The sequence below is a fragment of the Mobula birostris genome, chromosome 11 (genome assembly GCF_030028105.1).
Source record: "Mobula birostris isolate sMobBir1 chromosome 11, sMobBir1.hap1, whole genome shotgun sequence".
NCBI classification, from domain to species: domain Eukaryota; kingdom Metazoa; phylum Chordata; class Chondrichthyes; order Myliobatiformes; family Myliobatidae; genus Mobula; species Mobula birostris.
The window spans coordinates 20663055-20688410 of NC_092380.1; the positions used below are offsets into that span (position 1 = coordinate 20663055).

The 25356-nt window shown below is 58.0% G+C and overlaps 7 non-coding genes across 7 annotated transcripts; all 7 read right to left on the reverse strand.

Annotated features, from left to right (window-relative positions):
- Window positions 1-3063: 3063 nt before the first annotated feature.
- On the reverse strand, window positions 3064-3254 carry LOC140205667 (U2 spliceosomal RNA). The gene has a single exon (XR_011887934.1). It is a non-coding gene; the product is annotated as a U2 spliceosomal RNA (small nuclear RNA).
- A 3067-nt stretch (window positions 3255-6321) lies between these two features.
- LOC140205668 (U2 spliceosomal RNA) lies at window positions 6322-6512 on the reverse strand. The gene has a single exon (XR_011887935.1). It is a non-coding gene; the product is annotated as a U2 spliceosomal RNA (small nuclear RNA).
- A 3063-nt stretch (window positions 6513-9575) lies between these two features.
- Window positions 9576-9766, reverse strand: LOC140205669 (U2 spliceosomal RNA). The gene has a single exon (XR_011887936.1). It is a non-coding gene; the product is annotated as a U2 spliceosomal RNA (small nuclear RNA).
- Window positions 9767-12833: 3067 nt separating this feature from the next.
- LOC140205670 (U2 spliceosomal RNA) lies at window positions 12834-13024 on the reverse strand. Its single transcript, XR_011887937.1, has one exon. It is a non-coding gene; the product is annotated as a U2 spliceosomal RNA (small nuclear RNA).
- A 3075-nt stretch (window positions 13025-16099) lies between these two features.
- On the reverse strand, window positions 16100-16290 carry LOC140205671 (U2 spliceosomal RNA). The gene has a single exon (XR_011887938.1). It is a non-coding gene; the product is annotated as a U2 spliceosomal RNA (small nuclear RNA).
- A 3079-nt stretch (window positions 16291-19369) lies between these two features.
- LOC140205672 (U2 spliceosomal RNA) lies at window positions 19370-19560 on the reverse strand. The gene has a single exon (XR_011887939.1). It is a non-coding gene; the product is annotated as a U2 spliceosomal RNA (small nuclear RNA).
- A 3067-nt stretch (window positions 19561-22627) lies between these two features.
- On the reverse strand, window positions 22628-22818 carry LOC140205673 (U2 spliceosomal RNA). The gene has a single exon (XR_011887940.1). It is a non-coding gene; the product is annotated as a U2 spliceosomal RNA (small nuclear RNA).
- Window positions 22819-25356: the final 2538 nt, after the last annotated feature.

The following is a 25356-nucleotide window of genomic DNA, read 5'->3' on the forward strand; positions in this document are numbered from 1 at the left end:
GCAGGCGGCCTCTTGAGTCGGCTACATCCTGCCTAGCCTCTGGTGTTTAGATTGAAGCAGGAGGCCTGGCAAAGACCTTGCTGCCCTGGCCCGCTGGCAGCTCTCCCCTAGGTTGTCTGGGATCGGTGGGTGTGCTGGACAGCTGTTGCCTACCTGGTCCGTCCTGAGTGCAACTTGTCAGAGGCTATGTAAAGCTGCCAGTGATCCACCAATCATCTGGGAGTGGGGCCGTACCTACGGGCGCCTACGTCACTGGCACACTGCCTACGTCAAGGCTGCCGGCTTCCTCGGCTGGCTCCCAGGTCGGTCTCAGAGGCTGGCTCAACTTGCACTGCTCTCCTGGTCGTGGGAGGCTGGTCACGCTGTCCTGTCTGCACAAAAGTCTGCAGGGGGAGTGGGAGCAGGCCGCTCGGCCCTTCAAGGGCGTCCCTGCACTCGGCAAAGAGAGCGCGCCTCTCGGCTTTGCGTGCCCCAGCTGGCTGGCGCATCCAGCTGAACGGTCTCCTTCGGAGGCTCTGCCCTCTCCGGGAGGGAGCGAGCGGATGGGACTGCACCGGGCGACAAAGGCAGAGGCCACGTGCGCCGCTCAAGACCGGTTACGAGGTTTGTGGACGTGGCCAAAGTCCGCGGGCAGAAAAGCCTCCTGGCAAGCTTGGGAATAGGAAGATGTCAGCTACAGGTGTGCCTGAGGAGAAACAATGGGTGTGCTCTCCAAGCCGAAGGCTGAAGTGCAGCCATTCACACCTCTGTGCCTTTATTTTGATGTGTGTGGAATTACAATTGTTGAGTGGCTTGAGTTTGTTTCATCTCACAGAAGCTGTAGACTTTGCGTCTGCACAGGCTATCATTGGACACAGTGGTGTCTTCTCCCCTGCTCCCCCACCACCTTTTTTTACCAGGGTGGATGGGGGTGGGTGGGTGTGTGTGTGTGTCTGTCTGTCTCTCTGTGTCTGTCTCTGTCTCTCTCACCCACCGACACAAACACACATGGAATGCTGAGGGATCTGGCAGGGTCGGTCTGTCTCTCTCTCTCACTCACTCAATCTCACACACACACAGAGTCACAGACACACGTGCACACGGGGGTGTGTGGGGGTGGGTGTGTGTGTGTGTTTGTGTGTGTGTGTGTGTCTGTCTCTCTGTGTCTGTCTCTGTCTCTGTCTCTCTCACCCACCGACACAAACACACATGGAATGCTGAGGGATCTGGCAGGGTCTGTCTCTCTCTCTCACTCAATCTCACACACACACAGAGTCACAGACACACGTGCACACGGGGGTGTGTGGAGGTGGGTGGGTGTGTGTGTGTGTGTGTGTGTGTGTCTGTCTGTCTCTCTGTCTCTGTCTCTGTCTCTCTCACCCACCGACACAAACACACATGGAATGCTGAGGGATCTGGCAGGGTCTGTCTCTCTCTCTCTCACTCACTCACTCACTCACTCACTCACTCACTCACTCAATCTCTCTCTCTCACACACACACACACACACACAGAGTCACAGACACACGTGCACACGGAGTGCTGAGGGATCTGCCAAGCTGTACAGAGGGCAGTAAAGGGAGAAGGGCCGAGGCCCTTCATTATGCCTCTGTGCTGACGCCTGAGCAGACTGACTGGTTTTGCAGCGGGGTGGGTGCACGGATGTAGAAACAGGAGGGAGGGCACGGCAGGAGGGAAATGTGTCGCGGGCTGACGGCGGCCCTGTGCCCCACTGCTCTGCAGGTGCGTTTTTGGCCGGCATGGCTCAGTGGTGGAGTGGGTGGGCGCGTGTGCGCGCCGTGGAAGGAAAGGGGTACTGATTATGCCTTGGTTGTGAAACAGGAAACGGATCGGCGAAATGCCTGCCGGAGGGAGGCACAGTGCCGTGCGTGAAGCAGGGGCACGTGGACGGATGTGGCAATTGTGGAGACGTGCGCCAAAGCTGGACGCCGAGTAGGTAGGTGTAAGCATGAGACGTTTGAGTGATCTTGGGGTTTGGGACGTGATTCTGAGCGAGGCTAGAGATGCACTGCACTGCCGATGTATATTGGGGAGGTCTGAGTGGGTGGAGTGGGGGGTTGTGCCTCTGCCTTACCTTGAACGGTGGGCGGGGCTTTGGGCCTGGGGCAGGCAGACGCATCAGAGGAGGCCAGGAGGCCAGGCCAGGCCAGGGCAGGGCAGGTAGGCAGAGTTTTGCTGATGCTATGGCTAGGTGGTGATGCTTGTAGCTGGTCTGTCTGTCTGGGCAGGAGAGCAGCAGTCTTGGCAGTCTGGTGCAGGCGGGGAGGATGCAGGGTGCAGGAGCACCGGGCCCTGTTGTGCCGGCGGCGGCGGCGCCCCGTTGCTCTGTAGCCGGGCTCCATCGGATGCCTCCCTCCCTTCCTTCCTTCCTCCCTCCCGTCCGCGTGCCCTGGCTGCTGGCACACTTGAACGAGCCTGCCTGTCCGACAGGCTGGCTGGCTGCTGGTGAAATTGCAGCAGAGCCAGTGACTCGATATCGTTCGTTCCTTCCTTCCTTCCTTCCTTCCTTCCTTCCTTCCTTCCTTCGCCCGCCCGTCCATCCGTCCGTCCGTCCGTCGCGTCCTCCGTTGGCTTCAAGGAGCAGCTGAGAAGCCTGAGCCTGAGAAGTGGAGCGAGTGTGGCGGGACAGAAAAGGTCTTTCGGCCTGCTCCACTTCACTCTGCTTCTGTGCTTGGTGCAGGCAGCAGCCGAGTGAGCAGGCATCAGAATGAGTGCGCCGGTTGAGCAGTTTGCTTCAGGAATGAATGCCAAGGGGCATCTCTCATGAAGTTGCTGCCTTGCCTGCAGCACCTGATCTGGTTGCAGCCCGGATGTGCACTTGATCTTAGCCAAACGGCCCAGATATGATGCCCGTGCTGTTGTTGAGTTGTCTGCACATTGCGTGAGTGAGTGAGTGAGTGAGCTGTATCGACAGACAGACACAGACACAGGAGAGGTGTAGAGCAAGCAGCTCTCCTCTCTCTCCATGTGCGTGCATGCTTGTCTGTGCTGCTGTGCCGCCGCCGCCGCCTGATGGAGCTTTCGTCGTTTTTCTTTTCTTTGCTACTTTGAAATTCCCCAGAAGGGGAGTGCACCGTTCCCAGAGGCACTGCAATACCGGGTCGATGCGTGGAGTGGACGGAGCAAGCCCCTATTCCATCTCCCTGTTCCAAAAATCAATTTAATATATGGTCCCCAGATAAGGGACGTATCAGATATTAAACTGATAAGAACAGATACTACACTTGATCTTAGCCAAAAGGCCGAGAAGCGATGCAGGCGGCCTCTTGAGTCGGCTACATCCTGCCTAGCCTCTGGTGTTTAGATTGAAGCAGGAGGCCTGGCAAAGACCTTGCTGCCCTGGCCCGCTGGCAGCTCTCCCCTAGGTTGTCTGGGATCGGTGGGTGTGCTGGACAGCTGTTGCCTACCTGGTCCGTCCTGAGTGCAACTTGTCAGAGGCTATGTAAAGCTGCCAGTGATCCACCAATCATCTGGGAGTGGGGCCGTACCTACGGGCGCCTACGTCACTGGCACACTGCCTACGTCAAGGCTGCCGGCTTCCTCGGCTGGCTCCCAGGTCGGTCTCAGAGGCTGGCTCAACTTGCACTGCTCTCCTGGTCGTGGGAGGCTGGTCACGCTGTCCTGTCTGCACAAAAGTCTGCAGGGGGAGTGGGAGCAGGCCGCTCGGCCCTTCAAGGGCGTCCCTGCACTCGGCAAAGAGAGCGCGCCTCTCGGCTTTGCGTGCCCCAGCTGGCTGGCGCATCCAGCTGAACGGTCTCCTTCGGAGGCTCTGCCCTCTCCGGGAGGGAGCGAGCGGATGGGACTGCACCGGGCGACAAAGGCAGAGGCCACGTGCGCCGCTCAAGACCGGTTACGAGGTTTGTGGACGTGGCCAAAGTCCGCGGGCAGAAAAGCCTCCTGGCAAGCTTGGGAATAGGAAGATGTCAGCTACAGGTGTGCCTGAGGAGAAACAATGGGTGTGCTCTCCAAGCCGAAGGCTGAAGTGCAGCCATTCACACCTCTGTGCCTTTATTTTGATGTGTGTGGAATTACAATTGTTGAGTGGCTTGAGTTTGTTTCATCTCACAGAAGCTGTAGACTTTGCGTCTGCACAGGCTATCATTGGACACAGTGGTGTCTTCTCCCCTGCTCCCCCACCACCTTTTTTTACCAGGGTGGATGGGGGTGGGTGGGTGTGTGTGTGTGTCTGTCTGTCTCTCTGTGTCTGTCTCTGTCTCTCTCACCCACCGACACAAACACACATGGAATGCTGAGGGATCTGGCAGGGTCGGTCTGTCTCTCTCTCTCACTCACTCAATCTCACACACACACAGAGTCACAGACACACGTGCACACGGGGGTGTGTGGGGGTGGGTGTGTGTGTGTGTTTGTGTGTGTGTGTGTGTCTGTCTCTCTGTGTCTGTCTCTGTCTCTGTCTCTCTCACCCACCGACACAAACACACATGGAATGCTGAGGGATCTGGCAGGGTCTGTCTCTCTCTCTCACTCAATCTCACACACACACAGAGTCACAGACACACGTGCACACGGGGGTGTGTGGAGGTGGGTGGGTGTGTGTGTGTGTGTGTGTGTGTGTCTGTCTGTCTCTCTGTCTCTGTCTCTGTCTCTCTCACCCACCGACACAAACACACATGGAATGCTGAGGGATCTGGCAGGGTCTGTCTCTCTCTCTCTCACTCACTCACTCACTCACTCACTCACTCACTCACTCACTCAATCTCTCTCTCTCACACACACACACACACACACAGAGTCACAGACACACGTGCACACGGAGTGCTGAGGGATCTGCCAAGCTGTACAGAGGGCAGTAAAGGGAGAAGGGCCGAGGCCCTTCATTATGCCTCTGTGCTGACGCCTGAGCAGACTGACTGGTTTTGCAGCGGGGTGGGTGCACGGATGTAGAAACAGGAGGGAGGGCACGGCAGGAGGGAAATGTGTCGCGGGCTGACGGCGGCCCTGTGCCCCACTGCTCTGCAGGTGCGTTTTTGGCCGGCATGGCTCAGTGGTGGAGTGGGTGGGCGCGTGTGCGCGCCGTGGAAGGAAAGGGGTACTGATTATGCCTTGGTTGTGAAACAGGAAACGGATCGGCGAAATGCCTGCCGGAGGGAGGCACAGTGCCGTGCGTGAAGCAGGGGCACGTGGACGGATGTGGCAATTGTGGAGACGTGCGCCAAAGCTGGACGCCGAGTAGGTAGGTGTAAGCATGAGACGTTTGAGTGATCTTGGGGTTTGGGACGTGATTCTGAGCGAGGCTAGAGATGCACTGCACTGCCGATGTATATTGGGGAGGTCTGAGTGGGTGGAGTGGGGGGTTGTGCCTCTGCCTTACCTTGAACGGTGGGCGGGGCTTTGGGCCTGGGGCAGGCAGACGCATCAGAGGAGGCCAGGAGGCCAGGCCAGGCCAGGGCAGGGCAGGTAGGCAGAGTTTTGCTGATGCTATGGCTAGGTGGTGATGCTTGTAGCTGGTCTGTCTGTCTGGGCAGGAGAGCAGCAGTCTTGGCAGTCTGGTGCAGGCGGGGAGGATGCAGGGTGCAGGAGCACCGGGCCCTGTTGTGCCGGCGGCGGCGGCGCCCCGTTGCTCTGTAGCCGGGCTCCATCGGATGCCTCCCTCCCTTCCTTCCTTCCTCCCTCCCGTCCGCGTGCCCTGGCTGCTGGCACACTTGAACGAGCCTGCCTGTCCGACAGGCTGGCTGGCTGCTGGTGAAATTGCAGCAGAGCCAGTGACTCGATATCGTTCGTTCCTTCCTTCCTTCCTTCCTTCCTTCCTTCCTTCCTTCCTTCGCCCGCCCGTCCATCCGTCCGTCCGTCCGTCGCGTCCTCCGTTGGCTTCAAGGAGCAGCTGAGAAGCCTGAGCCTGAGAAGTGGAGCGAGTGTGGCGGGACAGAAAAGGTCTTTCGGCCTGCTCCACTTCACTCTGCTTCTGTGCTTGGTGCAGGCAGCAGCCGAGTGAGCAGGCATCAGAATGAGTGCGCCGGTTGAGCAGTTTGCTTCAGGAATGAATGCCAAGGGGCATCTCTCATGAAGTTGCTGCCTTGCCTGCAGCACCTGATCTGGTTGCAGCCCGGATGTGCACTTGATCTTAGCCAAACGGCCCAGATATGATGCCCGTGCTGTTGTTGAGTTGTCTGCACATTGCGTGAGTGAGTGAGTGAGTGAGCTGTATCGACAGACAGACACAGACACAGGAGAGGTGTAGAGCAAGCAGCTCTCCTCTCTCTCCATGTGCGTGCATGCTTGTCTGTGCTGCTGTGCCGCCGCCGCCGCCTGATGGAGCTTTCGTCGTTTTTCTTTTCTTTGCTACTTTGAAATTCCCCAGAAGGGGAGTGCACCGTTCCCAGAGGCACTGCAATACCGGGTCGATGCGTGGAGTGGACGGAGCAAGCCCCTATTCCATCTCCCTGTTCCAAAAATCAATTTAATATATGGTCCCCAGATAAGGGACGTATCAGATATTAAACTGATAAGAACAGATACTACACTTGATCTTAGCCAAAAGGCCGAGAAGCGATGCAGGCGGCCTCTTGAGTCGGCTACATCCTGCCTAGCCTCTGGTGTTTAGATTGAAGCAGGAGGCCTGGCAAAGACCTTGCTGCCCTGGCCCGCTGGCAGCTCTCCCCTAGGTTGTCTGGGATCGGTGGGTGTGCTGGACAGCTGTTGCCTACCTGGTCCGTCCTGAGTGCAACTTGTCAGAGGCTATGTAAAGCTGCCAGTGATCCACCAATCATCTGGGAGTGGGGCCGTACCTACGGGCGCCTACGTCACTGGCACACTGCCTACGTCAAGGCTGCCGGCTTCCTCGGCTGGCTCCCAGGTCGGTCTCAGAGGCTGGCTCAACTTGCACTGCTCTCCTGGTCGTGGGAGGCTGGTCACGCTGTCCTGTCTGCACAAAAGTCTGCAGGGGGAGTGGGAGCAGGCCGCTCGGCCCTTCAAGGGCGTCCCTGCACTCGGCAAAGAGAGCGCGCCTCTCGGCTTTGCGTGCCCCAGCTGGCTGGCGCATCCAGCTGAACGGTCTCCTTCGGAGGCTCTGCCCTCTCCGGGAGGGAGCGAGCGGATGGGACTGCACCGGGCGACAAAGGCAGAGGCCACGTGCGCCGCTCAAGACCGGTTACGAGGTTTGTGGACGTGGCCAAAGTCCGCGGGCAGAAAAGCCTCCTGGCAAGCTTGGGAATAGGAAGATGTCAGCTACAGGTGTGCCTGAGGAGAAACAATGGGTGTGCTCTCCAAGCCGAAGGCTGAAGTGCAGCCATTCACACCTCTGTGCCTTTATTTTGATGTGTGTGGAATTACAATTGTTGAGTGGCTTGAGTTTGTTTCATCTCACAGAAGCTGTAGACTTTGCGTCTGCACAGGCTATCATTGGACACAGTGGTGTCTTCTCCCCTGCTCCCCCACCACCTTTTTTTACCAGGGTGGATGGGGGTGGGTGGGTGTGTGTGTGTGTCTGTCTGTCTCTCTGTGTCTGTCTCTGTCTCTCTCACCCACCGACACAAACACACATGGAATGCTGAGGGATCTGGCAGGGTCGGTCTGTCTCTCTCTCTCACTCACTCAATCTCACACACACACAGAGTCACAGACACACGTGCACACGGGGGTGTGTGGGGGTGGGTGTGTGTGTGTGTTTGTGTGTGTGTGTGTGTCTGTCTCTCTGTGTCTGTCTCTGTCTCTGTCTCTCTCACCCACCGACACAAACACACATGGAATGCTGAGGGATCTGGCAGGGTCTGTCTCTCTCTCTCACTCAATCTCACACACACACAGAGTCACAGACACACGTGCACACGGGGGTGTGTGGAGGTGGGTGGGTGTGTGTGTGTGTGTGTGTGTGTGTCTGTCTGTCTCTCTGTCTCTGTCTCTGTCTCTCTCACCCACCGACACAAACACACATGGAATGCTGAGGGATCTGGCAGGGTCTGTCTCTCTCTCTCTCACTCACTCACTCACTCACTCACTCACTCACTCACTCACTCAATCTCTCTCTCTCACACACACACACACACACACAGAGTCACAGACACACGTGCACACGGAGTGCTGAGGGATCTGCCAAGCTGTACAGAGGGCAGTAAAGGGAGAAGGGCCGAGGCCCTTCATTATGCCTCTGTGCTGACGCCTGAGCAGACTGACTGGTTTTGCAGCGGGGTGGGTGCACGGATGTAGAAACAGGAGGGAGGGCACGGCAGGAGGGAAATGTGTCGCGGGCTGACGGCGGCCCTGTGCCCCACTGCTCTGCAGGTGCGTTTTTGGCCGGCATGGCTCAGTGGTGGAGTGGGTGGGCGCGTGTGCGCGCCGTGGAAGGAAAGGGGTACTGATTATGCCTTGGTTGTGAAACAGGAAACGGATCGGCGAAATGCCTGCCGGAGGGAGGCACAGTGCCGTGCGTGAAGCAGGGGCACGTGGACGGATGTGGCAATTGTGGAGACGTGCGCCAAAGCTGGACGCCGAGTAGGTAGGTGTAAGCATGAGACGTTTGAGTGATCTTGGGGTTTGGGACGTGATTCTGAGCGAGGCTAGAGATGCACTGCACTGCCGATGTATATTGGGGAGGTCTGAGTGGGTGGAGTGGGGGGTTGTGCCTCTGCCTTACCTTGAACGGTGGGCGGGGCTTTGGGCCTGGGGCAGGCAGACGCATCAGAGGAGGCCAGGAGGCCAGGCCAGGCCAGGGCAGGGCAGGTAGGCAGAGTTTTGCTGATGCTATGGCTAGGTGGTGATGCTTGTAGCTGGTCTGTCTGTCTGGGCAGGAGAGCAGCAGTCTTGGCAGTCTGGTGCAGGCGGGGAGGATGCAGGGTGCAGGAGCACCGGGCCCTGTTGTGCCGGCGGCGGCGGCGCCCCGTTGCTCTGTAGCCGGGCTCCATCGGATGCCTCCCTCCCTTCCTTCCTTCCTCCCTCCCGTCCGCGTGCCCTGGCTGCTGGCACACTTGAACGAGCCTGCCTGTCCGACAGGCTGGCTGGCTGCTGGTGAAATTGCAGCAGAGCCAGTGACTCGATATCGTTCGTTCCTTCCTTCCTTCCTTCCTTCCTTCCTTCCTTCCTTCCTTCGCCCGCCCGTCCATCCGTCCGTCCGTCCGTCGCGTCCTCCGTTGGCTTCAAGGAGCAGCTGAGAAGCCTGAGCCTGAGAAGTGGAGCGAGTGTGGCGGGACAGAAAAGGTCTTTCGGCCTGCTCCACTTCACTCTGCTTCTGTGCTTGGTGCAGGCAGCAGCCGAGTGAGCAGGCATCAGAATGAGTGCGCCGGTTGAGCAGTTTGCTTCAGGAATGAATGCCAAGGGGCATCTCTCATGAAGTTGCTGCCTTGCCTGCAGCACCTGATCTGGTTGCAGCCCGGATGTGCACTTGATCTTAGCCAAACGGCCCAGATATGATGCCCGTGCTGTTGTTGAGTTGTCTGCACATTGCGTGAGTGAGTGAGTGAGTGAGCTGTATCGACAGACAGACACAGACACAGGAGAGGTGTAGAGCAAGCAGCTCTCCTCTCTCTCCATGTGCGTGCATGTCTGTGCTGCTGTGCCGCCGCCGCCGCCTGATGGAGCTTTCGTCGTTTTTCTTTTCTTTGCTACTTTGAAATTCCCCAGAAGGGGAGTGCACCGTTCCCAGAGGCACTGCAATACCGGGTCGATGCGTGGAGTGGACGGAGCAAGCCCCTATTCCATCTCCCTGTTCCAAAAATCAATTTAATATATGGTCCCCAGATAAGGGACGTATCAGATATTAAACTGATAAGAACAGATACTACACTTGATCTTAGCCAAAAGGCCGAGAAGCGATGCAGGCGGCCTCTTGAGTCGGCTACATCCTGCCTAGCCTCTGGTGTTTAGATTGAAGCAGGAGGCCTGGCAAAGACCTTGCTGCCCTGGCCCGCTGGCAGCTCTCCCCTAGGTTGTCTGGGATCGGTGGGTGTGCTGGACAGCTGTTGCCTACCTGGTCCGTCCTGAGTGCAACTTGTCAGAGGCTATGTAAAGCTGCCAGTGATCCACCAATCATCTGGGAGTGGGGCCGTACCTACGGGCGCCTACGTCACTGGCACACTGCCTACGTCAAGGCTGCCGGCTTCCTCGGCTGGCTCCCAGGTCGGTCTCAGAGGCTGGCTCAACTTGCACTGCTCTCCTGGTCGTGGGAGGCTGGTCACGCTGTCCTGTCTGCACAAAAGTCTGCAGGGGGAGTGGGAGCAGGCCGCTCGGCCCTTCAAGGGCGTCCCTGCACTCGGCAAAGAGAGCGCGCCTCTCGGCTTTGCGTGCCCCAGCTGGCTGGCGCATCCAGCTGAACGGTCTCCTTCGGAGGCTCTGCCCTCTCCGGGAGGGAGCGAGCGGATGGGACTGCACCGGGCGACAAAGGCAGAGGCCACGTGCGCCGCTCAAGACCGGTTACGAGGTTTGTGGACGTGGCCAAAGTCCGCGGGCAGAAAAGCCTCCTGGCAAGCTTGGGAATAGGAAGATGTCAGCTACAGGTGTGCCTGAGGAGAAACAATGGGTGTGCTCTCCAAGCCGAAGGCTGAAGTGCAGCCATTCACACCTCTGTGCCTTTATTTTGATGTGTGTGGAATTACAATTGTTGAGTGGCTTGAGTTTGTTTCATCTCACAGAAGCTGTAGACTTTGCGTCTGCACAGGCTATCATTGGACACAGTGGTGTCTTCTCCCCTGCTCCCCCACCACCTTTTTTTACCAGGGTGGATGGGGGTGGGTGGGTGTGTGTGTGTGTCTGTCTGTCTCTCTGTGTCTGTCTCTGTCTCTCTCACCCACCGACACAAACACACATGGAATGCTGAGGGATCTGGCAGGGTCGGTCTGTCTCTCTCTCTCACTCACTCAATCTCACACACACACAGAGTCACAGACACACGTGCACACGGGGGTGTGTGGGGGTGGGTGTGTGTGTGTGTTTGTGTGTGTGTGTGTGTCTGTCTCTCTGTGTCTGTCTCTGTCTCTGTCTCTCTCACCCACCGACACAAACACACATGGAATGCTGAGGGATCTGGCAGGGTCTGTCTCTCTCTCTCACTCAATCTCACACACACACAGAGTCACAGACACACGTGCACACGGGGGTGTGTGGAGGTGGGTGGGTGTGTGTGTGTGTGTGTGTGTGTGTCTGTCTGTCTCTCTGTCTCTGTCTCTGTCTCTCTCACCCACCGACACAAACACACATGGAATGCTGAGGGATCTGGCAGGGTCTGTCTCTCTCTCTCTCACTCACTCACTCACTCACTCACTCACTCACTCACTCAATCTCTCTCTCTCACACACACACACACACACACAGAGTCACAGACACACGTGCACACGGAGTGCTGAGGGATCTGCCAAGCTGTACAGAGGGCAGTAAAGGGAGAAGGGCCGAGGCCCTTCATTATGCCTCTGTGCTGACGCCTGAGCAGACTGACTGGTTTTGCAGCGGGGTGGGTGCACGGATGTAGAAACAGGAGGGAGGGCACGGCAGGAGGGAAATGTGTCGCGGGCTGACGGCGGCCCTGTGCCCCACTGCTCTGCAGGTGCGTTTTTGGCCGGCATGGCTCAGTGGTGGAGTGGGTGGGCGCGTGTGCGCGCCGTGGAAGGAAAGGGGTACTGATTATGCCTTGGTTGTGAAACAGGAAACGGATCGGCGAAATGCCTGCCGGAGGGAGGCACAGTGCCGTGCGTGAAGCAGGGGCACGTGGACGGATGTGGCAATTGTGGAGACGTGCGCCAAAGCTGGACGCCGAGTAGGTAGGTGTAAGCATGAGACGTTTGAGTGATCTTGGGGTTTGGGACGTGATTCTGAGCGAGGCTAGAGATGCACTGCACTGCCGATGTATATTGGGGAGGTCTGAGTGGGTGGAGTGGGGGGTTGTGCCTCTGCCTTACCTTGAACGGTGGGCGGGGCTTTGGGCCTGGGGCAGGCAGACGCATCAGAGGAGGCCAGGAGGCCAGGCCAGGCCAGGGCAGGGCAGGTAGGCAGAGTTTTGCTGATGCTATGGCTAGGTGGTGATGCTTGTAGCTGGTCTGTCTGTCTGGGCAGGAGAGCAGCAGTCTTGGCAGTCTGGTGCAGGCGGGGAGGATGCAGGGTGCAGGAGCACCGGGCCCTGTTGTGCCGGCGGCGGCGGCGCCCCGTTGCTCTGTAGCCGGGCTCCATCGGATGCCTCCCTCCCTTCCTTCCTTCCTCCCTCCCGTCCGCGTGCCCTGGCTGCTGGCACACTTGAACGAGCCTGCCTGTCCGACAGGCTGGCTGGCTGCTGGTGAAATTGCAGCAGAGCCAGTGACTCGATATCGTTCGTTCCTTCCTTCCTTCCTTCCTTCCTTCCTTCCTTCCTTCCTTCGCCCGCCCGTCCATCCGTCCGTCCGTCCGTCCGTCGCGTCCTCCGTTGGCTTCAAGGAGCAGCTGAGAAGCCTGAGCCTGAGAAGTGGAGCGAGTGTGGCGGGACAGAAAAGGTCTTTCGGCCTGCTCCACTTCACTCTGCTTCTGTGCTTGGTGCAGGCAGCAGCCGAGTGAGCAGGCATCAGAATGAGTGCGCCGGTTGAGCAGTTTGCTTCAGGAATGAATGCCAAGGGGCATCTCTCATGAAGTTGCTGCCTTGCCTGCAGCACCTGATCTGGTTGCAGCCCGGATGTGCACTTGATCTTAGCCAAACGGCCCAGATATGATGCCCGTGCTGTTGTTGAGTTGTCTGCACATTGCGTGAGTGAGTGAGTGAGTGAGCTGTATCGACAGACAGACACAGACACAGGAGAGGTGTAGAGCAAGCAGCTCTCCTCTCTCTCCATGTGCGTGCATGCTTGTCTGTGCTGCTGTGCCGCCGCCGCCGCCTGATGGAGCTTTCGTCGTTTTTCTTTTCTTTGCTACTTTGAAATTCCCCAGAAGGGGAGTGCACCGTTCCCAGAGGCACTGCAATACCGGGTCGATGCGTGGAGTGGACGGAGCAAGCCCCTATTCCATCTCCCTGTTCCAAAAATCAATTTAATATATGGTCCCCAGATAAGGGACGTATCAGATATTAAACTGATAAGAACAGATACTACACTTGATCTTAGCCAAAAGGCCGAGAAGCGATGCAGGCGGCCTCTTGAGTCGGCTACATCCTGCCTAGCCTCTGGTGTTTAGATTGAAGCAGGAGGCCTGGCAAAGACCTTGCTGCCCTGGCCCGCTGGCAGCTCTCCCCTAGGTTGTCTGGGATCGGTGGGTGTGCTGGACAGCTGTTGCCTACCTGGTCCGTCCTGAGTGCAACTTGTCAGAGGCTATGTAAAGCTGCCAGTGATCCACCAATCATCTGGGAGTGGGGCCGTACCTACGGGCGCCTACGTCACTGGCACACTGCCTACGTCAAGGCTGCCGGCTTCCTCGGCTGGCTCCCAGGTCGGTCTCAGAGGCTGGCTCAACTTGCACTGCTCTCCTGGTCGTGGGAGGCTGGTCACGCTGTCCTGTCTGCACAAAAGTCTGCAGGGGGAGTGGGAGCAGGCCGCTCGGCCCTTCAAGGGCGTCCCTGCACTCGGCAAAGAGAGCGCGCCTCTCGGCTTTGCGTGCCCCAGCTGGCTGGCGCATCCAGCTGAACGGTCTCCTTCGGAGGCTCTGCCCTCTCCGGGAGGGAGCGAGCGGATGGGACTGCACCGGGCGACAAAGGCAGAGGCCACGTGCGCCGCTCAAGACCGGTTACGAGGTTTGTGGACGTGGCCAAAGTCCGCGGGCAGAAAAGCCTCCTGGCAAGCTTGGGAATAGGAAGATGTCAGCTACAGGTGTGCCTGAGGAGAAACAATGGGTGTGCTCTCCAAGCCGAAGGCTGAAGTGCAGCCATTCACACCTCTGTGCCTTTATTTTGATGTGTGTGGAATTACAATTGTTGAGTGGCTTGAGTTTGTTTCATCTCACAGAAGCTACTTTGCGTCTGCACAGGCTATCATTGGACACAGTGGTGTCTTCTCCCCTGCTCCCCCACCACCTTTTTTTACCAGGGTGGATGGGGGTGGGTGGGTGTGTGTGTGTGTCTGTCTGTCTCTCTGTGTCTGTCTCTGTCTCTCTCACCCACCGACACAAACACACATGGAATGCTGAGGGATCTGGCAGGGTCGGTCTGTCTCTCTCTCTCACTCACTCAATCTCACACACACACAGAGTCACAGACACACGTGCACACGGGGGTGTGTGGGGGTGGGTGTGTGTGTGTGTTTGTGTGTGTGTGTGTGTCTGTCTCTCTGTGTCTGTCTCTGTCTCTGTCTCTCTCACCCACCGACACAAACACACATGGAATGCTGAGGGATCTGGCAGGGTCTGTCTCTCTCTCTCACTCAATCTCACACACACACAGAGTCACAGACACACGTGCACACGGGGGTGTGTGGGGGTGGGTGTGTGTGTGTGTTTGTGTGTGTGTGTGTGTCTGTCTCTCTGTGTCTGTCTCTGTCTCTGTCTCTCTCACCCACCGACACAAACACACATGGAATGCTGAGGGATCTGGCAGGGTCTGTCTCTCTCTCTCTCACTCACTCACTCACTCACTCACTCACTCACTCACTCACTCAATCTCTCTCTCTCACACACACACACACACACACAGAGTCACAGACACACGTGCACACGGAGTGCTGAGGGATCTGCCAAGCTGTACAGAGGGCAGTAAAGGGAGAAGGGCCGAGGCCCTTCATTATGCCTCTGTGCTGACGCCTGAGCAGACTGACTGGTTTTGCAGCGGGGTGGGTGCACGGATGTAGAAACAGGAGGGAGGGCACGGCAGGAGGGAAATGTGTCGCGGGCTGACGGCGGCCCTGTGCCCCACTGCTCTGCAGGTGCGTTTTTGGCCGGCATGGCTCAGTGGTGGAGTGGGTGGGCGCGTGTGCGCGCCGTGGAAGGAAAGGGGTACTGATTATGCCTTGGTTGTGAAACAGGAAACGGATCGGCGAAATGCCTGCCGGAGGGAGGCACAGTGCCGTGCGTGAAGCAGGGGCACGTGGACGGATGTGGCAATTGTGGAGACGTGCGCCAAAGCTGGACGCCGAGTAGGTAGGTGTAAGCATGAGACGTTTGAGTGATCTTGGGGTTTGGGACGTGATTCTGAGCGAGGCTAGAGATGCACTGCACTGCCGATGTATATTGGGGAGGTCTGAGTGGGTGGAGTGGGGGGTTGTGCCTCTGCCTTACCTTGAACGGTGGGCGGGGCTTTGGGCCTGGGGCAGGCAGACGCATCAGAGGAGGCCAGGAGGCCAGGCCAGGCCAGGGCAGGGCAGGTAGGCAGAGTTTTGCTGATGCTATGGCTAGGTGGTGATGCTTGTAGCTGGTCTGTCTGTCTGGGCAGGAGAGCAGCAGTCTTGGCAGTCTGGTGCAGGCGGGGAGGATGCAGGGTGCAGGAGCACCGGGCCCTGTTGTGCCGGCGGCGGCGGCGCCCCGTTGCTCTGTAGCCGGGCTCCATCGGATGCCTCCCTCCCTTCCTTCCTTCCTCCCTCCCGTCCGCGTGCCCTGGCTGCTGGCACACTTGAACGAGCCTGCCTGTCCGACAGGCTGGCTGGCTGCTGGTGAAATTGCAGCAGAGCCAGTGACTCGATATCGTTCGTTCGTTCCTTCCTTCCTTCCTTCCTTCCTTCCTTCCTTCCTTCCTTCGCCCGCCCGTCCATCCGTCCGTCCGTCCGTCCGTCGCGTCCTCCGTTGGCTTCAAGGAGCAGCTGAGAAGCCTGAGCCTGAGAAGTGGAGCGAGTGTGGCGGGACAGAAAAGGTCTTTCGGCCTGCTCCACTTCACTCTGCTTCTGTGCTTGGTGCAGGCAGCAGCCGAGTGAGCAGGCATCAGAATGAGTGCGCCGGTTGAGCAGTTTGCTTCAGGAATGAATGCCAAGGGGCATCTCTCATGAAGTTGCTGCCTTGCCTGCAGCACCTGATCTGGTTGCAGCCCGGATGTGCACTTGATCTTAGCCAAACGGCCCAGATATGATGCCCGTGCTGTTGTTGAGTTGTCTGCACATTGCGTGAGTGAGTGAGTGAGTGAGCTGTATCGACAGACAGACACAGACACAGGAGAGGTGTAGAGCAAGCAGCTCTCCTCTCTCTCCATGTGCGTGCATGCTTGTCTGTGCTGCTGTGCCGCCGCCGCCGCCTGATGGAGCTTTCGTCGTTTTTCTTTTCTTTGCTACTTTGAAATTCCCCAGAAGGGGAGTGCACCGTTCCCAGAGGCACTGCAATACCGGGTCGATGCGTGGAGTGGACGGAGCAAGCCCCTATTCCATCTCCCTGTTCCAAAAATCAATTTAATATATGGTCCCCAGATAAGGGACGTATCAGATATTAAACTGATAAGAACAGATACTACACTTGATCTTAGCCAAAAGGCCGAGAAGCGATGCAGGCGGCCTCTTGAGTCGGCTACATCCTGCCTAGCCTCTGGTGTTTAGATTGAAGCAGGAGGCCTGGCAAAGACCTTGCTGCCCTGGCCCGCTGGCAGCTCTCCCCTAGGTTGTCTGGGATCGGTGGGTGTGCTGGACAGCTGTTGCCTACCTGGTCCGTCCTGAGTGCAACTTGTCAGAGGCTATGTAAAGCTGCCAGTGATCCACCAATCATCTGGGAGTGGGGCCGTACCTACGGGCGCCTACGTCACTGGCACACTGCCTACGTCAAGGCTGCCGGCTTCCTCGGCTGGCTCCCAGGTCGGTCTCAGAGGCTGGCTCAACTTGCACTGCTCTCCTGGTCGTGGGAGGCTGGTCACGCTGTCCTGTCTGCACAAAAGTCTGCAGGGGGAGTGGGAGCAGGCCGCTCGGCCCTTCAAGGGCGTCCCTGCACTCGGCAAAGAGAGCGCGCCTCTCGGCTTTGCGTGCCCCAGCTGGCTGGCGCATCCAGCTGAACGGTCTCCTTCGGAGGCTCTGCCCTCTCCGGGAGGGAGCGAGCGGATGGGACTGCACCGGGCGACAAAGGCAGAGGCCACGTGCGCCGCTCAAGACCGGTTACGAGGTTTGTGGACGTGGCCAAAGTCCGCGGGCAGAAAAGCCTCCTGGCAAGCTTGGGAATAGGAAGATGTCAGCTACAGGTGTGCCTGAGGAGAAACAATGGGTGTGCTCTCCAAGCCGAAGGCTGAAGTGCAGCCATTCACACCTCTGTGCCTTTATTTTGATGTGTGTGGAATTACAATTGTTGAGTGGCTTGAGTTTGTTTCATCTCACAGAAGCTGTAGACTTTGCGTCTGCACAGGCTATCATTGGACACAGTGGTGTCTTCTCCCCTGCTCCCCCACCACCTTTTTTTACCAGGGTGGATGGGGGTGGGTGGGTGTGTGTGTGTGTCTGTCTGTCTCTCTGTGTCTGTCTCTGTCTCTCTCACCCACCGACACAAACACACATGGAATGCTGAGGGATCTGGCAGGGTCGGTCTGTCTCTCTCTCTCACTCACTCAATCTCACACACACACAGAGTCACAGACACACGTGCACACGGGGGTGTGTGGGGGTGGGTGTGTGTGTGTGTTTGTGTGTGTGTGTGTGTCTGTCTCTCTGTGTCTGTCTCTGTCTCTGTCTCTCTCACCCACCGACACAAACACACATGGAATGCTGAGGGATCTGGCAGGGTCTGTCTCTCTCTCTCACTCAATCTCACACACACACAGAGTCACAGACACACGTGCACACGGGGGTGTGTGGGGGTGGGTGTGTGTGTGTGTTTGTGTGTGTGTGTGTGTCTGTCTCTCTGTGTCTGTCTCTGTCTCTGTCTCTCTCACCCACCGACACAAACACACATGGAATGCTGAGGGATCTGGCAGGGTCTGTCTCTCTCTCTCTCACTCACTCACTCACTCACTCACTCACTCACTCACTCACTCAATCTCTCTCTCTCACACACACACACACACACACAGAGTCACAGACACACGTGCACACGGAGTGCTGAGGGATCTGCCAAGCTGTACAGAGGGCAGTAAAGGGAGAAGGGCCGAGGCCCTTCATTATGCCTCTGTGCTGACGCCTGAGCAGACTGACTGGTTTTGCAGCGGGGTGGGTGCACGGATGTAGAAACAGGAGGGAGGGCACGGCAGGAGGGAAATGTGTCGCGGGCTGACGGCGGCCCTGTGCCCCACTGCTCTGCAGGTGCGTTTTTGGCCGGCATGGCTCAGTGGTGGAGTGGGTGGGCGCGTGTGCGCGCCGTGGAAGGAAAGGGGTACTGATTATGCCTTGGTTGTGAAACAGGAAACGGATCGGCGAAATGCCTGCCGGAGGGAGGCACAGTGCCGTGCGTGAAGCAGGGGCACGTGGACGGATGTGGCAATTGTGGAGACGTGCGCCAAAGCTGGACGCCGAGTAGGTAGGTGTAAGCATGAGACGTTTGAGTGATCTTGGGGTTTGGGACGTGATTCTGAGCGAGGCTAGAGATGCACTGCACTGCCGATGTATATTGGGGAGGTCTGAGTGGGTGGAGTGGGGGGTTGTGCCTCTGCCTTACCTTGAACGGTGGGCGGGGCTTTGGGCCTGGGGCAGGCAGACGCATCAGAGGAGGCCAGGAGGCCAGGCCAGGCCAGGGCAGGGCAGGTAGGCAGAGTTTTGCTGATGCTATGGCTAGGTGGTGATGCTTGTAGCTGGTCTGTCTGTCTGGGCAGGAGAGCAGCAGTCTTGGCAGTCTGGTGCAGGCGGGGAGGATGCAGGGTGCAGGAGCACCGGGCCCTGTTGTGCCGGCGGCGGCGGCGCCCCGTTGCTCTGTAGCCGGGCTCCATCGGATGCCTCCCTCCCTTCCTTCCTTCCTCCCTCCCGTCCGCGTGCCCTGGCTGCTGGCACACTTGAACGAGCCTGCCTGTCCGACAGGCTGGCTGGCTGCTGGTGAAATTGCAGCAGAGCCAGTGACTCGATATCGTTCGTTCGTTCCTTCCTTCCTTCCTTCCTTCCTTCCTTCCTTCCTTCCTTCGCCCGCCCGTCCATCCGTCCGTCCGTCCGTCCGTCGCGTCCTCCGTTGGCTTCAAGGAGCAGCTGAGAAGCCTGAGCCTGAGAAGTGGAGCGAGTGTGGCGGGACAGAAAAGGTCTTTCGGCCTGCTCCACTTCACTCTGCTTCTGTGCTTGGTGCAGGCAGCAGCCGAGTGAGCAGGCATCAGAATGAGTGCGCCGGTTGAGCAGTTTGCTTCAGGAATGAATGCCAAGGGGCATCTCTCATGAAGTTGCTGCCTTGCCTGCAGCACCTGATCTGGTTGCAGCCCGGATGTGCACTTGATCTTAGCCAAACGGCCCAGATATGATGCCCGTGCTGTTGTTGAGTTGTCTGCACATTGCGTGAGTGAGTGAGTGAGTGAGCTGTATCGACAGACAGACACAGACACAGGAGAGGTGTAGAGCAAGCAGCTCTCCTCTCTCTCCATGTGCGTGCATGCTTGTCTGTGCTGCTGTGCCGCCGCCGCCGCCTGATGGAGCTTTCGTCGTTTTTCTTTTCTTTGCTACTTTGAAATTCCCCAGAAGGGGAGTGCACCGTTCCCAGAGGCACTGCAATACCGGGTCGATGCGTGGAGTGGACGGAGCAAGCCCCTATTCCATCTCCCTGTTCCAAAAATCAATTTAATATATGGTCCCCAGATAAGGGACGTATCAGATATTAAACTGATAAGAACAGATACTACACTTGATCTTAGCCAAAAGGCCGAGAAGCGATGCAGGCGGCCTCTTGAGTCGGCTACATCCTGCCTAGCCTCTGGTGTTTAGATTGAAGCAGGAGGCCTGGCAAAGACCTTGCTGCCCTGGCCCGCTGGCAGCTCTCCCCTAGGTTGTCTGGGATCGGTGGGTGTGCTGGACAGCTGTTGCCTACCTGGTCCGTCCTGAGTGCAACTTGTCAGAGGCTATGTAAAGCTGCCAGTGATCCACCAATCATCTGGGAGTGGGGCCGTACCTACGGGCGCCTACGTCACTGGCACACTGCCTACGTCAAGGCTGCCGGCTTCCTCGGCTGGCTCCCAGGTCGGTCTCAGAGGCTGGCTCAACTTGCACTGCTCTCCTGGTCGTGGGAGGCTGGTCACGCTGTCCTGTCTGCACAAAAGTCTGCAGGGGGAGTGGGAGCAGGCCGCTCGGCCCTTCAAGGGCGTCCCTGCACTCGGCAAAGAGAGCGCGCCTCTCGGCTTTGCGTGCCCCAGCTGGCTGGCGCATCCAGCTGAACGGTCTCCTTCGGAGGCTCTGCCCTCTCCGGGAGGGAGCGAGCGGATGGGACTGCACCGGGCGACAAAGGCAGAGGCCACGTGCGCCGCTCAAGACCGGTTACGAGGTTTGTGGACGTGGCCAAAGTCCGCGGGCAGAAAAGCCTCCTGGCAAGCTTGGGAATAGGAAGATGTCAGCTACAGGTGTGCCTGAGGAGAAACAATGGGTGTGCTCTCCAAGCCGAAGGCTGAAGTGCAGCCATTCACACCTCTGTGCCTTTATTTTGATGTGTGTGGAATTACAATTGTTGAGTGGCTTGAGTTTGTTTCATCTCACAGAAGCTGTAGACTTTGCGTCTGCACAGGCTATCATTGGACACAGTGGTGTCTTCTCCCCTGCTCCCCCACCACCTTTTTTTACCAGGGTGGATGGGGGTGGGTGGGTGTGTGTGTGTGTCTGTCTGTCTCTCTGTGTCTGTCTCTGTCTCTCTCACCCACCGACACAAACACACATGGAATGCTGAGGGATCTGGCAGGGTCGGTCTGTCTCTCTCTCTCACTCACTCAATCTCACACACACACAGAGTCACAGACACACGTGCACACGGGGGTGTGTGGGGGTGGGTGTGTGTGTGTGTTTGTGTGTGTGTGTGTGTCTGTCTCTCTGTGTCTGTCTCTGTCTCTGTCTCTCTCACCCACCGACACAAACACACATGGAATGCTGAGGGATCTGGCAGGGTCTGTCTCTCTCTCTCACTCAATCTCACACACACACAGAGTCACAGACACACGTGCACACGGGGGTGTGTGGGGGTGGGTGTGTGTGTGTGTTTGTGTGTGTGTGTGTGTCTGTCTCTCTGTGTCTGTCTCTGTCTCTGTCTCTCTCACCCACCGACACAAACACACATGGAATGCTGAGGGATCTGGCAGGGTCTGTCTCTCTCTCTCTCACTCACTCACTCACTCACTCACTCACTCACTCACTCACTCAATCTCTCTCTCTCACACACACACACACACACACAGAGTCACAGACACACGTGCACACGGAGTGCTGAGGGATCTGCCAAGCTGTACAGAGGGCAGTAAAGGGAGAAGGGCCGAGGCCCTTCATTATGCCTCTGTGCTGACGCCTGAGCAGACTGACTGGTTTTGCAGCGGGGTGGGTGCACGGATGTAGAAACAGGAGGGAGGGCACGGCAGGAGGGAAATGTGTCGCGGGCTGACGGCGGCCCTGTGCCCCACTGCTCTGCAGGTGCGTTTTTGGCCGGCATGGCTCAGTGGTGGAGTGGGTGGGCGCGTGTGCGCGCCGTGGAAGGAAAGGGGTACTGATTATGCCTTGGTTGTGAAACAGGAAACGGATCGGCGAAATGCCTGCCGGAGGGAGGCACAGTGCCGTGCGTGAAGCAGGGGCACGTGGACGGATGTGGCAATTGTGGAGACGTGCGCCAAAGCTGGACGCCGAGTAGGTAGGTGTAAGCATGAGACGTTTGAGTGATCTTGGGGTTTGGGACGTGATTCTGAGCGAGGCTAGAGATGCACTGCACTGCCGATGTATATTGGGGAGGTCTGAGTGGGTGGAGTGGGGGGTTGTGCCTCTGCCTTACCTTGAACGGTGGGCGGGGCTTTGGGCCTGGGGCAGGCAGACGCATCAGAGGAGGCCAGGAGGCCAGGCCAGGCCAGGGCAGGGCAGGTAGGCAGAGTTTTGCTGATGCTATGGCTAGGTGGTGATGCTTGTAGCTGGTCTGTCTGTCTGGGCAGGAGAGCAGCAGTCTTGGCAGTCTGGTGCAGGCGGGGAGGATGCAGGGTGCAGGAGCACCGGGCCCTGTTGTGCCGGCGGCGGCGGCGCCCCGTTGCTCTGTAGCCGGGCTCCATCGGATGCCTCCCTCCCTTCCTTCCTTCCTCCCTCCCGTCCGCGTGCCCTGGCTGCTGGCACACTTGAACGAGCCTGCCTGTCCGACAGGCTGGCTGGCTGCTGGTGAAATTGCAGCAGAGCCAGTGACTCGATATCGTTCGTTCCTTCCTTCCTTCCTTCCTTCCTTCCTTCGCCCGCCCGTCCATCCGTCCGTCCGTCCGTCCGTCCGTCGCGTCCTCCGTTGGCTTCAAGGAGCAGCTGAGAAGCCTGAGCCTGAGAAGTGGAGCGAGTGTGGCGGGACAGAAAAGGTCTTTCGGCCTGCTCCACTTCACTCTGCTTCTGTGCTTGGTGCAGGCAGCAGCCGAGTGAGCAGGCATCAGAATGAGTGCGCCGGTTGAGCAGTTTGCTTCAGGAATGAATGCCAAGGGGCATCTCTCATGAAGTTGCTGCCTTGCCTGCAGCACCTGATCTGGTTGCAGCCCGGATGTGCACTTGATCTTAGCCAAACGGCCCAGATATGATGCCCGTGCTGTTGTTGAGTTGTCTGCACATTGCGTGAGTGAGTGAGTGAGTGAGCTGTATCGACAGACAGACACAGACACAGGAGAGGTGTAGAGCAAGCAGCTCTCCTCTCTCTCCATGTGCGTGCATGCTTGTCTGTGCTGCTGTGCCGCCGCCGCCGCCTGATGGAGCTTTCGTCGTTTTTCTTTTCTTTGCTACTTTGAAATTCCCCAGAAGGGGAGTGCACCGTTCCCAGAGGCACTGCAATACCGGGTCGATGCGTGGAGTGGACGGAGCAAGCCCCTATTCCATCTCCCTGTTCCAAAAATCAATTTAATATATGGTCCCCAGATAAGGGACGTATCAGATATTAAACTGATAAGAACAGATACTACACTTGATCTTAGCCAAAAGGCCGAGAAGCGATGCAGGCGGCCTCTTGAGTCGGCTACATCCTGCCTAGCCTCTGGTGTTTAGATTGAAGCAGGAGGCCTGGCAAAGACCTTGCTGCCCTGGCCCGCTGGCAGCTCTCCCCTAGGTTGTCTGGGATCGGTGGGTGTGCTGGACAGCTGTTGCCTACCTGGTCCGTCCTGAGTGCAACTTGTCAGAGGCTATGTAAAGCTGCCAGTGATCCACCAATCATCTGGGAGTGGGGCCGTACCTACGGGCGCCTACGTCACTGGCACACTGCCTACGTCAAGGCTGCCGGCTTCCTCGGCTGGCTCCCAGGTCGGTCTCAGAGGCTGGCTCAACTTGCACTGCTCTCCTGGTCGTGGGAGGCTGGTCACGCTGTCCTGTCTGCACAAAAGTCTGCAGGGGGAGTGGGAGCAGGCCGCTCGGCCCTTCAAGGGCGTCCCTGCACTCGGCAAAGAGAGCGCGCCTCTCGGCTTTGCGTGCCCCAGCTGGCTGGCGCATCCAGCTGAACGGTCTCCTTCGGAGGCTCTGCCCTCTCCGGGAGGGAGCGAGCGGATGGGACTGCACCGGGCGACAAAGGCAGAGGCCACGTGCGCCGCTCAAGACCGGTTACGAGGTTTGTGGACGTGGCCAAAGTCCGCGGGCAGAAAAGCCTCCTGGCAAGCTTGGGAATAGGAAGATGTCAGCTACAGGTGTGCCTGAGGAGAAACAATGGGTGTGCTCTCCAAGCCGAAGGCTGAAGTGCAGCCATTCACACCTCTGTGCCTTTATTTTGATGTGTGTGGAATTACAATTGTTGAGTGGCTTGAGTTTGTTTCATCTCACAGAAGCTGTAGACTTTGCGTCTGCACAGGCTATCATTGGACACAGTGGTGTCTTCTCCCCTGCTCCCCCACCACCTTTTTTTACCAGGGTGGATGGGGGTGGGTGGGTGTGTGTGTCTGTCTGTCTGTCTCTCTGTGTCTGTCTCTGTCTCTCTCACCCACCGACACAAACACACATGGAATGCTGAGGGATCTGGCAGGGTCGGTCTGTCTCTCTCTCTCACTCACTCAATCTCACACACACACAGAGTCACAGACACACGTGCACACGGGGGTGTGTGGGGGTGGGTGTGTGTGTGTGTTTGTGTGTGTGTGTGTGTCTGTCTCTCTGTGTCTGTCTCTGTCTCTGTCTCTCTCACCCACCGACACAAACACACATGGAATGCTGAGGGATCTGGCAGGGTCTGTCTCTCTCTCTCACTCAATCTCACACACACACAGAGTCACAGACACACGTGCACACGGGGGTGTGTGGAGGTGGGTGGGTGTGTGTGTGTGTGTGTGTGTGTGTCTGTCTGTCTCTCTGTCTCTGTCTCTGTCTCTCTCACCCACCGACACAAACACACATGGAATGCTGAGGGATCTGGCAGGGTCTGTCTCTCTCTCTCTCACTCACTCACTCACTCACTCACTCACTCACTCACTCACTCAATCTCTCTCTCTCACACACACACACACACACACAGAGTCACAGACACACGTGCACACGGAGTGCTGAGGGATCTGCCAAGCTGTACAGAGGGCAGTAAAGGGAGAAGGGCCGAGGCCCTTCATTATGCCTCTGTGCTGACGCCTGAGCAGACTGACTGGTTTTGCAGCGGGGTGGGTGCACGGATGTAGAAACAGGAGGGAGGGCACGGCAGGAGGGAAATGTGTCGCGGGCTGACGGCGGCCCTGTGCCCCACTGCTCTGCAGGTGCGTTTTTGGCCGGCATGGCTCAGTGGTGGAGTGGGTGGGCGCGTGTGCGCGCCGTGGAAGGAAAGGGGTACTGATTATGCCTTGGTTGTGAAACAGGAAACGGATCGGCGAAATGCCTGCCGGAGGGAGGCACAGTGCCGTGCGTGAAGCAGGGGCACGTGGACGGATGTGGCAATTGTGGAGACGTGCGCCAAAGCTGGACGCCGAGTAGGTAGGTGTAAGCATGAGACGTTTGAGTGATCTTGGGGTTTGGGACGTGATTCTGAGCGAGGCTAGAGATGCACTGCACTGCCGATGTATATTGGGGAGGTCTGAGTGGGTGGAGTGGGGGGTTGTGCCTCTGCCTTACCTTGAACGGTGGGCGGGGCTTTGGGCCTGGGGCAGGCAGACGCATCAGAGGAGGCCAGGAGGCCAGGCCAGGCCAGGGCAGGGCAGGTAGGCAGAGTTTTGCTGATGCTATGGCTAGGTGGTGATGCTTGTAGCTGGTCTGTCTGTCTGGGCAGGAGAGCAGCAGTCTTGGCAGTCTGGTGCAGGCGGGGAGGATGCAGGGTGCAGGAGCACCGGGCCCTGTTGTGCCGGCGGCGGCGGCGCCCCGTTGCTCTGTAGCCGGGCTCCATCGGATGCCTCCCTCCCTTCCTTCCTTCCTCCCTCCCGTCCGCGTGCCCTGGCTGCTGGCACACTTGAACGAGCCTGCCTGTCCGACAGGCTGGCTGGCTGCTGGTGAAATTGCAGCAGAGCCAGTGACTCGATATCGTTCGTTCCTTCCTTCCTTCCTTCCTTCCTTCCTTCCTTCCTTCCTTCGCCCGCCC